The sequence below is a fragment of the Aedes aegypti genome, chromosome 3 (genome assembly GCF_002204515.2).
Source record: "Aedes aegypti strain LVP_AGWG chromosome 3, AaegL5.0 Primary Assembly, whole genome shotgun sequence".
NCBI lineage: Eukaryota > Metazoa > Arthropoda > Insecta > Diptera > Culicidae > Aedes > Aedes aegypti.
In genome coordinates, this window is record NC_035109.1 from 41,613,954 (window position 1) to 41,633,313 (window position 19,360).

Here is a 19,360-nt window from a genome sequence, read left to right on the forward strand (position 1 = left end):
GTTTATTTCGTAGTGCTTTTTATTTGAAGTGATTTACTTGAATATAGTTCCCAAATCTTTAGTGCTGAGTGAGATTTACTGTGAAATGTGATGAGAAAGAAGTAAATTTGCCTGTGCCCCCTCTGAAAGTGGCATATTTCTAGTTATTTAGTATTTGCTAAAATAACCCGCCAGGTGAAGAATTGAACATTTCTTGGTTTGATTGGGCAGTAATTGTGCTTTAAATTATATTCAGTCAGTTTAATCAATACACCATAGCATCTGAATTCATGGAGATAATATTATTTGAAAAAGTGAAATTGTGGCAACCGGAGTGAAATTAATATGGCGGAACCATAATTTATAGATTGTCATCAACAAACGCTGTTTTGCCATCATAAATACACAAATAAGGGCGCACTGTTATGATTCGGCATTTGCAGATGTAAAATTCCTTCAACAAATGCTGATTGAAGATTCAGCTTTTTTTCGCTTTTTATGGCAACCAAGCAGCATTCAACAAAGTTTGCAGTTTGGGTATGCTATCATGAAGAATATACGCAAAAAAAAATGAAAACGGACATTAGTTCGTCGTTTTTTCGTCGGGAATAAGTGTTCGCTTTGCATTGCAATGCATTCCCAGAGCCCAAATATCGATTTAAGAGGTATCAATAAGGTAAGTTATCAATATTAAAGTGCGAGTCAATCAGTTTAAAAGCAGCTTTTATGGCAACAAGGTGTGTTATATCAATCTTTTATCATAGCCGTCACAAATAAGTGTCACTCAGTCACCACTACCAGTTTAAATGGGGTATTCTATGCTGCAATAAAGCTGGTTTTGTAGCCACAAAATTTTAACTTTATAGTTTGTCTCTAAAAGGTTTTGAAAACAACCAAGAGCTGACTTACAAAATATCATCTTCTAGCAACGTTAAATGTCGCCTCTAGCTTTCATAGCATTCACGTAACTGTCTTAAAACATTAATAAATCCACTCGAATGCCAAATCGCTGTGAATTTGTTACTTGGGATGTTATAATTGAGGCAGAATAACTCTTATATGACCTAATCTGGTCGTATAGGAGTTCTTCTTCCTCAATTATAACATGTGTGCTACTAGGGTCTCAATTGATAACTAAGAACTCAACGAACTCTATGCTGGGAAGCAGGCTATGTCCCAGCAGAGGTGTAATGCCAGATAGAAAATAATAAATTCAACGTATTCTTATCAGTGCTGGGAATGGTGATAGTAGTAGGCTTGAATTTTCGCGAAAATCACGTGGCTCTACAGTACAGTAGTTCATATACGTGAATCTCATCAAGTAGCCTATGTTGGGTGCACGAATTTTCTAAATCATGAATGTCATTGAAGGCTCTAAATGCGGGAAATGCAGCGGGAAATAGAACATTTGCCTACAGCAGCGATGGGCGTGAGTTTCACTGGCTTTGCTGACTGTGATTGGCTTTGCTTGGCTACTGTAGAGTGAATTTCAAGATTTTTCCCAACCCTGATTCTTACCATAAAACGAAACAGTGCTCGGTTCGAATAAGTGTCCTATAGCTCATTAAATCCTCAAAATCACATAGGACAGTTTTGTTTTTTACTAAATGAAATCTAATATAAATGTATGTACAGTTAATTCTCCCTTACTTGATATTCCGTATCTCGATATCGAGTTAGAGAACTATAGGTAAAGTTGGTTTTCATGGCTAACTCGATGGTCCCTTGGATCGCAGTTGCATTGGTTTTGTGTTCTGTAACTCGATACCTCCCTAACTCGATGGTTCCTTCAATATCGAGTAAGGGAGAGATGACTGTATATTTATTTTATGAACTTTTATATGGAAATGAAACTTTCATCGAGCTTAAGACCAACGAAACTGTCTTTCACAATGATTACATTTATGAATAATGTACTTTAAAAAACAAAAATTTAAAATAAAAATAAATGTTCGGGATCCCTTGGTGGTTTTTTTTTGGGACGTATGGAAGCTAAAAACCTATATTTTCGAATGGTGATAGATTTAGCGATGCCTATTTTTTTTGGTGATAAACCTTTCTCATATACACGCCGTGACGGTCTTGTAGTAATGGGTCTTGATGAAAAATCAATGTAAACCACAGTTTTTTTTTCCAAAGTTACTGATAAATCTAAACACAAGATTAGTTATTTCTAATGTCTGCTACGTTTGCTGGCATGAAATTTCACTCAAAAGGCTATTTATGATTTGGTGTGATGCAAACGCAATCATTTTCGGTTGAGAGGTTCATGCGAGGGTTTTAATGGCTTGCGCATGATTAAACACAGATTAAAATTAAAAAAAAAAAGGCAATCACAGAAAAAGAAGACCGTCTTCGCGAGTCTCGTCTCAGGTCAGATCATTTCCCTAAAAACGTTTACTCTCTGAAAACACACCCAGAGGCTTTTCATTGATTCTTACATAATTTCCATACCATATGAATTCAAGGAACCATGTCCTTGAGAAAAATGTTTTACGCAATGCACAGCAGGATGCAGTAATAAAAACCTCTTGCGTAATGAACCATCTTCTCGCAATTGTCGTTAGCTAAGGCCGAATAATCGTATCATCTATTCCAGCTAAAGTATACGGCATTGAATATATTAATGTAGAGGTACAGTGCTGTTCTGAATAATAGCAGCGCATGTCGATTTTCATACAAAATGCTCAACTTTGACATGCTGTAGTTTTGTTCCCTTTCAAGCAATCGAGCTGAAATTTTCTCCACAGAACTACAAATATGATCAATTTTGTAACCACAAAATTTCAGTTTTTTCTGAGTCCCTGCCAAAAAGTGAGAAACTAGGTGAAATTTTTCGAAAAAATAGCAATTTTTCATTTTAAAATTTTTCTTCTACAATTTTTTTAAACATTTTCGGTTTAGGTGTAGGTTTGATAAGTAGGAGGAGATTGTTCCAATGGTAAGTGATATACAATTTAAAACTATAATGTCAAGCCGAAATTCAAATTTTTAAAACTGCTATTTTTTCGAACAATTTCACCTAGTATCTCACTTTCCGGCAGGGGCTTAGAAAATTTTGAAATTTTGTGTTTACAAAATTGGGCATATTTGTAGTTCTGTGGAGAAAATTTCAACTCGATTGCTTGAAAGGGAACAAAACTACAGCATGTCAAAGTTGAGCATTTTGTATGAAAATCGACATGCGCTGCTATTATTCAGAACAGCACTGTATATAAAAGCGTAAAAGCAAGATAAGGTAAATGACTACAGGAACGAGTAATTAAAAACCTTTGCGTAATAAAGCTTTTCATGACACAATAGCTTGTAGAAGTCTAATGTTATGATGACAGCCAGCAGCATTTTGCCATCGTGTCGATGAGCATTGGTATTTTTCATCACTATGGGCTTCCAGTTCCAGGTGCGAAAGTATTACGGTAGGTACTCCCTTCGTGGAAAAATATTTTCATGCCCTAGGAAAAGGATAACCATCATTGGGTTAACCAAACAACCAATAAAATAATTCAAAACAAGCAATAATAAGATATATATTGGCTATAAAAAAAATCCATAACAACGTTCAAGAATATGTTTTGCGCTGAAGAATCCGCAAATAGAGAATTAACATTAAAAGCAAGGATTATTGACAACTTTTTGATTTTTAGTGCTGATTTTTATTTTTGCATTGACGTTTTCAAGTGCTTAGTTCTCGCATACCCTGTGATCTCGCCCGGGTGTATAGCTTGTTGTTACCGAGCAAACGAATGGATTTACACGTTATTCAACAATGCTATGATGAAGAGAAGATCCTCCTCTATCTCCCAATGGTGATAGTTTTCATCCTGGTTCAGTTATTTGCTTAGAAACAAGGATCTACAAACTCGGTTACCAATGGCTTTCAGAGCGAGATCACAAGTTATGTGAGTGTTTCGATTTTTCATTAGATTTTTAAATTGATTATTTAATACTAATTATTTGTCTTGGAATATTTTAATTTTGTTTTTGTGCTTATTTTATTGCTTTTAGTGCTAAGTTATCCCCTCTAACGGCAGCTTCATTTTTTAACGCAAAGAAAATATTCAAATGGCGATAACTTTAATGTTCCTTAACATTTTTGCACCATTTTTTCACAAGTTCTTAATAAACTGGTCTAGTTTATGGATCCGTGTCGATATTAATACATAATTGGTGATCGGGTTTTGAAGATATTCCGATATTCCTTGGGGGACCGACTTTCTCCATATAACATGGATCCATCGACCATTTTGCTTTTGGTCAATTTATATATATATAAAAAAAATGTGGGCTATACAATGCTAGGTAATAAGGAGCTCTGAAAAAAATCATACAAATCGGTTAACTATTCTTGAAGATATCAGAAAATTACGATATGATGTTTTTTGAAGTTATCAATAGAGATGTACCGAATATTCGGCCGGCCGAATATTCGGGCCGAATATCTCGATTATTTTGATTTTGCCGAATATTCGGTCTGCCGAATAATGAATCCTGTTATTCGGCCAAATAGGCCGAATAGTGACCGAATAGTAACAAAATTAACTAATTAAAAAAAAAGAAAAAAAAAATCAAAGAATTTATTCAAATTTAAAATAAAATTTTCGTTTCATGTATTCTATGAAAGAAGTTTGATGCCAAATATTAAAAAATGTGAGAATTTCTCCGATCTATGGCATTAAGGTGACTACGGTGATGCTCAATATATAAGGCATTCTCTGCAAATGAGCCTAAAGCTAACATTACAAGCTTTGCCAAATGTGCAAATATTTCACTAGGCATAAATCAACAGACAAGCATCGGTTTCAACACCAAGCAAATCTATGCGATGACAAACATTTATTGGGCTCTGTATCAATCCATGCCAAATATTTGCCATAGTGTACTGATAGCTTTATAATCATTTTTCTGGGGCTGTAAGGTAATTTTAACCGGTAACATATATTAGCACTTCCCATTCTTTCGATATTGTTTGGTTTGAGACACCTGCTCACGTTCTTCCTTTATTATGCTAGTCAGTGATCTTCAATCTGTTTGTTCCAATTTCTTTAAAACACTTCCAAAAATCGGATGAGAAATCTAGTGACGTATATTGGGTTATTCTTCAACAAAAAATGAAACGGATAAAAAGTGCTAGCAACAGAATACAGATCCCTTACTTTAGAAATATGAAAAATCTTTAGAATTTACTATTTTTATGATTTCTTCAATCGGTTCAAAAGCTCAAGAAGACGATCATCCATTTTTATTCATAATCCGTTCAAATTTTCACCGTAGAAGCAAACCCGTTTTTTCTTTACCCAGGATTAAAATTATAGTTCTAGAGAAATTAGACGAATATACGGGTGTTATTCGGCCGAATATTCAGATTTTGTTTGGCCGAATATTAGGTTATTATTCGGCCGAATGTTCGGCCGAATATTCGTTTAGCCGAATAATAATTTTTCAACTATTCGGTATTCGGCCGAAGGCCGAATAGTGCTATTCGGTACATCTCTAGTTATCAAGATCTTCATTTGGCCAGCATGGTACCAGAAAGCTAAATGGTCATTACTCAAAGACGGCTGCATCAGATTGCTTGATTTTTCACAATATAGGGAGCCGGATCCTATTCTTGGCACTTTTGATTCACTTCGGCAGTGGTGTTTTTTGAAAGCGACTGAGCTCATATTTGGCCACAATATGCGTCGTATTGAAGTACTTTTTGCAAAGTTTCAGACATTTCGGCCGAGAAAATCCCCCCATGCCAAAGTGAATCATGAAAGTGCCCAAGTAGCTCTGCACCCTACTCTCATTAATGTATTGTTCCGATTCCCTACTTCATTAATGTATTTGCTATCCGAATATGATAAAAAATCTGTAGCCTGAGAAATTTACATTAATTATGTCTACGCGTCGGTCCCCCAAGGAACTTTGGAATATCTCCGGATTCAGATGACCAAATATCAAAACCGATACAGATTCTAAAAGAAGAAGAGAACTTGTGAAAAAATGGTGTAAAAATATCCAGTAATAAAAAAGTTATCGTGATTTGAACATATCTTTGTTATGATAAAATGAAACTGCTGGTAGACGGGCTATTCATGGCTGATTTAAACGTTTTTTTTAGAAATGTGGATTGACTTTTTTTATAGTTCTCTATTTTTATTTTTATCGATATATCGGTAGAAAATAAAGTTATTAGTGCTATTTTGCCTTCTTTCAATGCATACAAAAGTACAAACTATGGCTTATGTCTATTCTATTGATAACTTCATGATAAAGTACAGAGTTTCTCCTTCTTTAAATGTTCATTAATTGGGCTGCCCTTCCAACGTTTTCTCCAACATATGCACGTTTCTCTTGGGCGGTAAAAACCGGAAGGTGTAGGGCAATTTCCCGCTCTACCAGGTTTAATGGCAGCAGAAAGGTGAGCAGTAGTCGGTAGAAACAATGGGCGGGAAAATTGGAAATTAAGTGAAATGATAATGACGTCCGTTGGCAGTTTCCAGCGCGATAGGAGATTACCAATGAAATGGAGGTTATTTTCTGCGCGACGGTAAAAGGCGCATATACGGAGCGAGAAAACGAAATGCACCGTCATAGGAATATGACGATGATAACAGTTTTTCTTGAAGGTATGCGGAAGGGATACTTATTTATGCTAGTCACAGTAGGTATCAATTTCGAACATTGTTTCAACATAAGCAAGATTATCAGGTAAATTTGAAACAACAACACTAAATATTCAGCTACTAAGCAAGACAGGGTTAGGGCCAAAGGCTGTTTCTTCAACATCAGCGTAATCAACGTGCACAGCCCTCACCTTGCAAGTGACTATGACAATAGGGATGCTTTCTACGTGCAGCTGGAACGTGAATACGACAGGTGTCCAATTCATGATGTCAAAACGCTCAGGTTGGTCAGAAAGAGGAATTCAGACCGATTATAAGGAAGTTCAGCCCTCACCAGCTTACGAACGAAAACGGATTAAGACTGATTGATTTCGCCGCCTCCAAGATCATGGCCATACGAACAATTGTGAACAATATTCGGTACCGGCGCCCGCCACGGTACAGACGGTTTTCGACGAGAAGAATGCGTCACGGGCGATTATGCTGCAGCAAGGCCCAGATAGCCGTAGCGGTAAACGCGCAGCTATTTAGCAAGACCAAGCTGAGGGTCGTGGGTTCGAATCCCACCGGTTGAGGATCTATTCGGGTTGGAAATTTTCTCGACTTCCCAGGGCATAGAGTATCTTCGTACCTGCCACACGATATACACATGCAAAAATGGTCATTGGCATAGTAAGCTCTCAGTTAATAACTGTGGAAGTGCTCATAAGAACACTAAGCTGAGAAGCAGGCTCTGTCCCAGTGGGGACGTAACGCCAGAAAGAAGAAGAAGAATCTAAATGTCCTATTATTATTTGAAATTACATACAGTTAAGTGGCTTCAAGTTAGACTGGAAATAGAAAATAATACAGTTCAAATTCAGTGAGTTCTGCACATTTCTCTTTCGTCATAAAGCTCGAAAAACAGCTCCTTTTAAGACACCTTAATACATTTGACTTGGTTTTGCAAATATTTGACATCGGAAATGTGTCAAACTTACTTCATAAGAATATAATAAGCCAATATTTACAACCATGCAAGAATATTGAATTTATTATGCTTGATTGTATAGAGCCATGTCTTAAAAGTTTGTACGGATAATTTGCGGACACGCTGTATACCTACGGCGTTCATTTTTTTTTTCTTTATTAAAGTGATTTTTAACTCGTTTGGCTAGTTCATCACTGGACACGGCGTTCATATCAATCTTAGTTTATAAACAAGTTATTCAAAATCGAAAGTAGTGAAGAACGTGTTACAAAAGTGATCCAATTTTTTGTAAGAAAGTGAATATGTTACCATGAATCTATATTGAAAGTTAAAAGCATTAAGCTTTGTATAGAATAATTGAATTGAAAACGATAGTGTTAAAACTCCATTGTCACACCTTGCCTTTTGAAGCAGAACAAAACAGATGTGCTACTTGTGTACTTGGGATCCAAACATTGCTTCATTCTATCAAAAAGAAAAACTTATATACAGCGTAGCTGTGCCCAGGATTTCTGTTGGCATAATTTTCTTTAGAGGTTTTCAACGGTATATCTAAAAAGATTGATGTTATTCTGTGATTGGATGGACAGTTGAAGAAGCTTGATATCGGCTAGAAAACAAATACAATAGGAGGAGTCTATTCCTCATGCTTCAGTTAATCATACATTTGAAACTTGATTTTTTTTTCAACGTTTTGTTTCAAAGTGGAGCACTACTAAAATGAAATGATTAAGACTAGTTATGTTTAGGGAACAATAAGTTTTAAATCAGTTAGATGCTGATAATTTTCATGACATTTTATCAGACTAATCCAATAGAGCTATACATTTTGATAAATTATCTAGTTTTTTTTTTGCATGGAAGTCTGTGTAAACATTAACTTAAAAAAATCCTCAATACCTGAAATTAACAGCCGATTTAAATAGGGAAGATTTGAGTTAAAAAATACAATATGGGTTACTATGTGCAAAAGTTAGATACATTTTTGGATGACTTGATGTGTAATTTGACATTTCCCGTAAATTATGTATTTGGAAAGTTTAGAATAATGGCTGTATTAGAACAAATCATAACTATCAGGCGAAGGCTTGAGTACGAGGGCAAATGGACTCCTATGAATGATGAAAGATTTGTCGCTGCCTTGGAGGTTTCTTAAGGTTTTGCCAAGATTGTTAAACCCTTTGGACAAGTTTATATACTTATATTGAAAATTACGATAGGTGGATCGATTGATCAGCATGAAATAAACAATAAATACAGCAAAGGCCGTTTAGAAACAGAATTTCCGAAAAATATAAGGAATTCAGTAAGCATTATTTGTAGTGCTAAGTCGGGCAAATTCCGAATGGAAAAGCAAATGGAAATAATAGAGAAATGGCGATGGTCAGGTGTATCACAATGGATTCTTAATAACAGTGAAGTCAAAGGACAAGTTGAAAACAAATGTTTCAAATTGAAAGTATTCGATTGAAAGTATTCGATTGAAATGTTGTGAATTTAGATCATTTCCGAAGATCCCAGAAATTGGAGGGAAAATTTATTCTACTAGTTTTTCAATCCACACATATTTTTGAATCAAACAAAGCTAATGAATGTTATTTGGGGCAAGGTTATGCTTCTAGAATGGACGTTTTTTATGACGAGTGTGCGCTGATAACTAATGTTGGAAAACTAATTGTTTTCAATGTTAAGAAATGTCGAAAATCGGGAATGGCTACTAATTGGTTTAAACTACACGGCATAATAAGGTCACTGCAATTGCAGGTTTCCATTTCACTACCAATTCAATGTTGTACAGTAGTTAAAATAAAATAATTAAACATCAAAATAAATTACAGGACAAATCATTACGCTTGTGTAGTTAATTTTATATTTGAACTAAAGGACGGTGGCCTTTGTATTGAAAGAAGATTAATTTTATCAGATCAAACAACCAAACAAATGTATATGTTCAGATTAATGTTTAATTTGACACAAGTTATTTTGCCTACGGTTTTAGTGATGGATAAAGTTACAACGCCTAAAAATAATGGTTGCTGAATCTATATTGGAAGGGACAAAATTATGGTAATCAAAAGAGTTTTCTATATTGCTGTGAATTATACGCACATATCAAGAAAAATGAATAAGCAAACTCTCAATATGAGCTTGATAGGATCAATTGTTGTAAATCTACAGTTGTGCTTATTGTACTATTCATAAAATATCGTAATTTACTCAGGTTTTCCTGAAAAACAATGTGAAAGATTATACTCTTTTAAGATACAACCAGATTATGACTACAATCAATATATCGAAAATAATTATGAACAACATAGAACTAGCTTAACCACTGCTAAATGGCTTTTCTGTTATGTCTTTCAGATATATTGCTGCTTGCGTTTGACGTGCAAATGCGGTAACACAAATTAACCAAAGGATACTTAGCAACCATGATGCATATAACCGCCAACCTAGCAAATAAAATCAAATTTTGACTTCGCCTTCCTTGTTGAAAATCTTACCGCATTTGGTGTTCCCGCATTTGATATTTGCATTTCAAACGCACACAGCAATACACCAGTTGGTGCAACGGTACTACGATTGCAGATCGAGTTCTATAAGAAGACATTGATAAGGCAAAGGCCAATTGTTTCGAAAATGATAGAGAACCATTCCAATGCGGTAAATTACCTCACGATTGAGTTCAATGATGCACCGCTCAGAGGCAAGGAACAACCGAAGGATGCTCAACGGAGAGAAAAGAAGTACAGGCGTCATGGTTTAAAGGGTGTCCACGATGAAATTGCCACACACAAAATTGATTCGCAAAATTCGAGTTTTCATCCGATTGCCATCAAATTTTTAGGGATTGAAAAATAACTATTAAACTTCATTTTACCATTTTACTCGTATTTTATTTACAGTCCATACGCACAGGTGTGGGCACTTGGCCTTAATCCTGGCCATAAGATTCTGCACAACCTATGAATCAACCGTTTTTTGCATGTAAATCCATACTTTCTTCAGTCCCTTGACTGTCTTCACTACCTTATTGTCCGCATACCACTTCAGCACGTCCTTGGAGTAGTGGCATGAGGCTAAATCCGGTCAGAAGATTGTGGGCCTTCAGGAGAGGAAGCAGCTGCTTCTGGAGGCACTCTTTCATGTCCGTTCATCGTGTCCTGGGTGCACTCTGCTTCCCGCACGTGCAGATGGCTTGCCAAACCAGGAATTTCTTCGCAAATTTGTACATCTTCTGAGTGCGGACATGCTCCGGAACGCTGAACTTATTCTTGGCCGTGAAAAACAGGTTGCCGGGGATCTGTTTGAAGTCGGCCTTCACATATGTTTCGTCGTCCATGATGCAGCATTCAACTTTCGTCAGCATGTTGAGGTACAACTTCCTGGCGCGGGTTTTGGCGGACTTATTCTGCTTCTCGTCACGATTAGGGGCCTTTTGTACCTTGAACGTTCGAAGCCCAGCCTTAGTTTTGGCCTTCTGGACAATACTTCGGCTTAGGTGCAGGTTCTTAGCCACATCCCGAACGGAGGCGTTCGGGTTTCGGTTGAAGGCCCCAACTACGTGGTTGTGTTTTTTGGTGTTGTACGGAATACTTTTTCCTTCTTTTCTGGGCTTCCGATCGGTGGTCAATCGATCCTCGAACCGCTTAATCACTCGCGACACCGTGGAATTCGCGATTCCCAACGTTTTAGCGATGGAACGATGCGAGAGATCCTTGTTCTCGTGATGAATGCGCAAGATTTTATCACGAACGAGCTGTTCTTTCGACTCCATTTCCGCGAGTTTTGAGGACTTTTAAACTTGCAGGATGTAAATAATGCACTATGAACTAAATCAACCCAAATTTTCATTAAATTCTACCCAACGGTTAAAAAATTAGAGCAATTTCATCGTGGACACCATTTAGGCAGCAGTAATTTAGATCATCTAGTGTTTTCTGGAAAGCTTTTTGTCGACAGTAAGAGTTTCAATAGAGAGTTTTCAGTAGACGAAGGTTTAGAACAGAATCCGAAGGGATACACTGAATCGACATTATACCACATATCCATAACCAAAACATTTGATGTAAAAGTGTACGAAGCATGTTTTTAATTCATACAAAATTTTATTTGTAGCTACAGTTTTAGTTTAACAGGTTCATATTCTTGAAAAAAAAAATATCGAGATGAAATTTATAACTTTGTAAAGGGTAAGAACTATTATATATTACCTGCGCATAACCAGCGTAATCGGAAAGGTTCGTGATGTTCAATAATCAACCAAACAGTTAGATGAGCCGAAGGGCTCTGAAACGAAATACATATATAATAAAATAGACTACTACTCTGAATCCTCAGACGTGTCAGTTGTACTTTAATTCCCCCTACATATCATAAACCTCTTTAAGAAAACATCATCTCAATCGGTCTACTGTTTAAGGCTACTTAAACACTATTTTCTAGTTTAATCAATACTTAACGTTTAACTTCCGGATTTACAAAACGGCGTAAGTAGGATTTCCAACTTTCGTAACCAAGTCGCTACTTTCACCGCTCCGTTGTATGGAGAGACAAACTGACTTAACCACGAATCAAAACAAAACACGGCTTGAGTCGATTTTACACTGGTACAAAAACGTCGAATGTAACTGAATGATATGGCTTATCGTTTCATCACAAAATTTCTGTGGGAAATAATAGAAACTAACCTAGTTTTTGAACGCGAGCAGATTTAAGGCAAAATGTAAGCGATGTACACGACGAGAACACAGGGTGTAATTTGTCTGAATTAATCTTCTAAAAACTGTATAAAAATTAACGTCGATTTTAAAAAAGTAATCGAGAAATATACCATTGTACCCAGAAAACGTTATTCTACCATGGTGAAATTAATTTTCATAGCTTTTGGAAAAATTAAACAACCTAGTTAGACCTATAACGGTTTTTAACCCAATGACCTTCGGACTAATGGCCTAATGTAATGTTTCAAACCACGTAAAAGAACGTGCCCTGAATATCTAATAATATTCGTAGCACACACCCCAAACTCGCAAATCCTACACATCCACCCAACCGCAAATGTTTTCCGCCTTTGAGGAAACGCCGGTCTTTGATGTTGAACAGTATTAAAACGCTTTTAAGCATGCAATCATGGGAGGGAAAAAGGTATCGCATAATAAAGATAAAAGCCATAATGCGGTCCCGAAAAAAAAAACAAAAAATGGAACGAAACTCCTCCGAAACGAGACAAAGCGCAGATTGGACCTTTCAGGGCCGCCTTTCAGTCGTCGTTCGGGGGTTTCCGGCAGCAGGGACGATCCATGAATAATTTCAAATTTATCGTATGTGTGTACGGGAAAAAAGAACGCCTTGCGAAGTGAAACTGGTTCATTCGGTGAAATCCTAACCCGAGAGATGCGCACAGGAGTATTATGGGTGAATCATGGCGAAAATTACTGTCATATTGACTAATAAACGATTAGAGCTTAATTTGGATGAGTTGTAAACCATTGTAGGACACCTACCCGGTCAACCAGTCAGTGATTTTCGATAGCGATCGATATAGATTCGTTTTGAACCATTAGCGATCGCCATCGTTGGTCAAAGATCTATAAAGAATTATGAAGACTGGTTGGTCGGGTATTCATTCATCAGTGAATAATTGAATCGAAAATTAATTTCGAAGATAGCTGTCAAATCGTACACTTCAGGTTAATTATCAGATCTCCAGGTCTGAAAGACGTCCTGTAAGAGCTGGTGCTCCTCAAGGCAGCATTTTGGGACCAGTATTATACAATATTTTCACATCTGACTTTCCTGAGTTACCTTAGGGATGTCAAAATGTTTGCTGATGCCTCTCCGCCAAAGGACAAAGCCTATGTGTCATCTGTAGTTGATTGCAAAAGAGTTTGGATAATTTTTCTTCATACTTGCAAAAATGGAAGATTTCTCCTAATGCTTCCAAAACTCAGCTAGTAATATTCCCACATAAACCAAAAGCATTGGAAACCTTTAAGTAGACATGTTGTCATGATGAGAAATGTGCCTATATACTGAGCTAGCTGCTGTAATACTAGGAAGAAAGCTTTACAGAGGATACAAAATAAAATTTTAAAAATGCTTCTGAAGCTCTCTCCCAGGTATATTACTAATGAGTTACCGTAAAATAGGGTGAAGTTGGTCACTTTTCAGCGATTCTGTTCGATAAGATCTTGTGGGAAGCATGTATGTATATAATGTTATAATTGAATAACACTTTTTTGAATTCTTATCATGTTTTTCGATGGCTCCTCAATGTTGCCACAACATGCGGCATACTATTGGCTATATTTACCAAATAAAGCGGGGTCAAAAATTTCAATCCGGATCGTTTATTCAAATCCGAAATCATGACCGTAACTTTGATCTAGTTACTCCTCCGTGTGATGGTGAAACCATTTCATGTTTCATTTCCGATTTCCTAAACCCGGTGGTGCTCGGAACTTTGCAAATCACGGAAGGCTAATAAATATTTATCAGTGCCCACAGCGAACCATAGTTGGGTTTTTGATATACGGATGTGTGTACTTGACTGTGTCAGCGACGTCGACGTGTGGCCGCCTTCGTTGAACGGAAACCATCGCCCAAACCAAAGCGAACGTGCCCCCGCTTATTTTTCGGAAGGTAAACGTTGAATAACAACTTTTGGGATTTTGAATCAGTGGAACTGAGTATAAGCTTCCCTACGGGAACTGGTAGTGCTACCGAGATTTGAGTAGGAACTCTCTTTCAACGATGTCCTTTGCGCTGCTTAGGATGGAAGGTTTGATTCGTTGCCATGTAGGGAGCATGAACAATTCTCTCCGGCTGATCCTTCTTAGGAATCAGCTTAGTTGGCAACTGAAAGGTAGAATGTTTTGGTGTTGCCACATTCCAGCGTGGTGAAACAAATTTGTCAGTTGAAAATATTGACTTGAAGTTGTTGATCGGTAAATATTGTGATATTTCAACAAAAGTATGTGAAGTCCTTTATACGATTTCAATCATTACATTCATTTCTTATATTTAGGTGTTCTGTGTTAGGTAACACTATCATCCTAATTTGGTGTAACTAAATTAAGCTTTTATTAACATGTTGTTAAAAATATATTACACTTCATTTGTTGTACCAGTTCAAAATTTTCATTTACCAGTTTTCAAAAGGAAAATTTTTATTTTCAGAAAAGCTGATATAAGCTGCTTGTAAGAGGCGTTCAATTAATTGATTGCAAGATTGCAGCCATATTTGTTTAAAATTATTATTAACATTAATCGACATTTGTTCCAATGTTTCAACATTGGATGTTCTATGTAACCAAAGATGGTTAAAAGGAAAAAGATGATTGACTCTTTATATTGCCATATATTTTGCCGTCGACATGTTATTCAAGTAACACTACTGCCATCTGTTGAGTCAAAAGCGCGTAAACATTATATTCAGCTAAATTTATATCATCGTGCAATCAAAAAACGAAAAGTGGAAGTAATCAAAACAACCACGGTTAAAAATTGCAACACAAAAGAGAGTTCGACTCACATAACATCAGGCTTTTCTGGACCAACACAAAATTTGAGTAATTTTTATACATACTAAAAAATGTTCATGTGCTGTTTTTTCTTCTTTTTCTCACATTTTATGCCATTTAGAGATGATTGGCAATATCGAACATCCCCGTTTGAGCTGCGTACCTTTTTTCAATCGTGAATGTCATAAACGAACATCTTAACATCTGGTGGTCACTAGGAGAACGTTGCATATAAGTTGGCTTTTGACTCACCAGAGCGGCGCTATTCATGTCGCCTAGAAAAGACGGGAGTCGGTTATCTTTTTCTATCTAATCATCTTTGATGTAACTCATTAGTACTATACCAGAAAGGGAGCTTCAGGATCATTTTCAAAATTTTATTTTGAATCCTCAGCAGAGTTTTCTTTCTGGTATTACAACAGCTAGTTCATATTGATACAGCATACAACATGGCTGACCTGAAAATTTGTTCGAAAATCAAGAGCTTGTTCTTAAGGCAAAGTTTTGATTTTAACATATTTGTTACATTTGGATTGAATTCTTTCTAAATGATTTTTGAAAGTTTAATTCTTATCTAGCGTGAGCCCTAGATACTTAACTCATCTGACCAATTTATTGGAACAACATGTCTACTGGTTTCAAATAAAGTGCTTTTGGTTTATGTGGGAATATTATAAGTTGAGAAGAATTAAGAGAAATCTACCATAATGGCAAGCATGAAGAAAAAATATCCACACTTTTTTGCAATCTACTGCAGATGACACGCAGGCTTCGTCCTTTGGCGGAGAGGCCTATGTCATCCGCAAACAAAGATTTTTGACATCCCTGAGGTAACTCAGGTGAATCAGAATTAAAAATATTCTATAATATGCTGGCTTGAGGAACACTAGCTATTACAGGAAGTCTTTCAGACTTAGAGTTCTGATAATTAACCTGAAGTTTAGGATTTGACAGATAACTTTGGATTGGAAAATTAAAGTTTTTTAATTTTACAATCAAGCCTTCATGCCAAACACTGTCGAATGCTTTTTCTATGTCTAGAAGAGCAAGACCAGTAGAATAGCTTAGAGTTTTGTAGGAACGTATCAAATTTGATACACGTAAAAGTTGGTGAGTGGTCGAAGGTCCATATCGGAATCCGAACTGATTGAAATTGACAAAAAATGATTTTTCGTTGATGTGGATCAGTCTCCCAGGAATTTTCGAAAACGCTCTCTTGATTGAGAATATTTTCGAAGTCCTGAGTAACTTGATTTTCTATTGGACTAGTAAGTCCTAAATTAAAATAGTGCGCGCTTTCAAACTACATAGCAAGTTTTTGAGCTTTTTCGCAATTAGTTAGTAATAATTTGTTTTCCCCTTTAAAGACCAGAATTGCCTACCGAGGTTTTTTTAATTTTTTTGGTTGATTCCAAAGGGTTTAGAACCAAGGTCCAATTGAGAAATTTTATTTTCATTTTTTTTTGTTTCTTTATGTAGACAACGTTTTTGAATTTGCTTATTAAGTCCCCCAAGTAACATAGGAATATCTTTAAAATCAGATCACCAATAATCAATACCGACACAGATCCTAAAACTAGAAGAGTTGTTTGAGAACTTGTGAAAAAATGATGCAAAAATATTTTGATAAACAAAAAAGTTATAACGATTTGAATATTTATTTTGCGGTTAGAAATGAAGCTGCCGGTAGAGGGATTAATTATAACCGGGGGTAAACCGGAACCAATTATTTCAAGAATCTGCATGACATTGCTTGACTTTTGCTACTGCGCGGGCCTTATGAATATTCAATTTGTGGATTTATGCTAGAGCATGTTTATTTGGAGGATGGCATTTAGTGTAATTAGACAATCATTAGATCTTGGCAGAACTCGTAAATGCTTGACTCTTCGACTGCCTTTACTGAGGATTCCAATATTATTCGGCGATGATATGATGACACATTACGCACGTGAAAAAAACGATACTACATGACCTTTGATGTTTTGATTTTTTAAAAGTGTAAATACTTTTTGTTTCTCCATGTGTCTGATAGAAGAAACAACTGTTCAGCCTGCGAGTTAATCTAAATTACGTGCAACATAAGTTATCATAAAAACTGACAAACAATCGATATTGATATCAATCAGGGAGGATGCAAACCAGTTCTTTTGTTTCCCAATCATTGCTTTTGGTCCTTCTGCAGAAGCAATACCCCGTTTTTATAGCAAAATTAGGAAGAACCTATCAGGAATAAGGCGGCATCCACAAATTACGTAACGCTCTAGTGGGAGGGGGAGTAGGCTCAAGCGTTACGGCTCATATAAAAATTTGAAATTTTTCATAAAAAAGGGTTACGGAGGGGGGAAGGGGTCGAAAATTTCCAATTTTAGCGTTACGTAATTAATGGATGCTGCCTAATTATTTTTTTTACATCTTTACTGTTTCTTTTTGTTCCTCACAAATTTAGGATTTTCATTTGTCCATAATTTATTCAAAATAATAATCTTTGAGGCCTTACATAAACCACGCCCACAGTTTGTTTTTATGGCCAAATAAGAATATAATCCCCCAAAATAACCTTTTTCATAAGAATTTTTTTTTTTTTCCAATATCATGGAAATTCATTAGCACTGTAATCCGGGGTAACATTGATCAGTTTTTTGAATATTTTTCAAATATTTCGTTTGAAAATGCAGATGTATCACTGTTTATATTTTAAAACAAGTACTGGCACCAATTATTCGTAAAAGTATACTGTATTTTGTTCTTTGAAACATTTAAGCACGTATAATAAATGTTTCAGGCAGTTTTTTTTTATTTCGCTGATATGAGGTAACATTAATCACCCATCTAGATAATGATCGGTAATATTCAAAATATAGTTTCTTACTGAATTCATGGCCCGTAAAGCCGAATATGAAGTCCAAATTCTTCCAAGTCCATTACGTTTTTAGTAATTTTGAAATTAAAAACTCCTTGAGCCGTGAAAAACGCCTAAAGGAAGGCAATTTCCAAAGGAAATTCAGCATTCATTATAGTAATTCATTAATTTAGCATAGTTAAAAATACTTATGAGAGTTTTGACTACGGAATCACTTTCGGCGATGCTAATTTTAGTAATAATTGCAATTTCTTTGACCGTGTCGTTTGCCGATCTCATGTGAGACACGAATCTTCGGTAGTGTGATAGAATTTGATAGAAATCATTGTTTCGAAAAGTTAAAAATTTTGCGTGTGAATATCCGCTAATTTTCGCAAAATCCATAATTGTTATTACCTGATGAATATAAAAGAACGAAGCACCATTCATGTTTTGAAAATATTCCATTAATAAATGTTGAATCGAACTTTCCATGAGAGGAGTCGTTCCTATCAATGTTACCCCGCTGATCAATGTTACCCCGGATTACGGTGTGTTCAGATTCCTTTTCCACAAAATAAAATAAATTTGCGTAGTTTATGAACGGTCTCAAAACACTTTTGCTCTCCCGTAACAAAACTTTAGATTGGGAATTATTTGAAACTAAAAATCATTTTTAAAAATAGTAAGTACTAGTAGTTTGAATGCTGACTCATAAATTGTGACTGGTGTGTATATTTCCCACAATTTATTAATCAAGTATTTTACTCAAAAATCTCAGCCAAATCCGTATAAATACGCATTATCTCTCATAGCTATGTTTATTGAATCTATAAATGTTTCCTGGGGCTCATTCTCTCACAAAAAATAATTGAAACAAACTTTAAAACGTCGTTTCTAGCTAGGCGTCAATAGGCACACGCCTTACAAAGTTGGCCAAAAGTGCAGCCCAAATAGCTACAAAAAGAATTTAGTAATATCGTTGGTTCATACCGCGATCAAGAGCTGTTTTACTGAGATAAAACGCCTTGAAATGGCTGAACACTATGTGTTGCTTATCAGTAAAAATGATTCTGTGATGTTTTGTGCTAAGTTTGTTAATAATTTTGTCTTTTTAAATCAGCTGATTCATAAATTGTGGGTGATTCAACTGCGTAGGGTGACTGTAAATCATTTATTCCATTTTTGATCTCTTCAGGTGACTCATAACACTTGAGAGACCTTTCAAGACGACTTTGAACAAACGTACAGTTTTGTCGTCATAAGTAAAAAAATTATACTTCTTCTCTTCAAGATGTTTGAGAAAAAGTTCGCGATCTCTAAGAGTTTCCGGCAATACGCGACAGTCTCCTTTTCTTGCGATTGGAAAGGAAACCTCGATTCCCCTAATGGAATTCAAGCTCTCCTGCATAAATCGGAACAACTGACCACGATT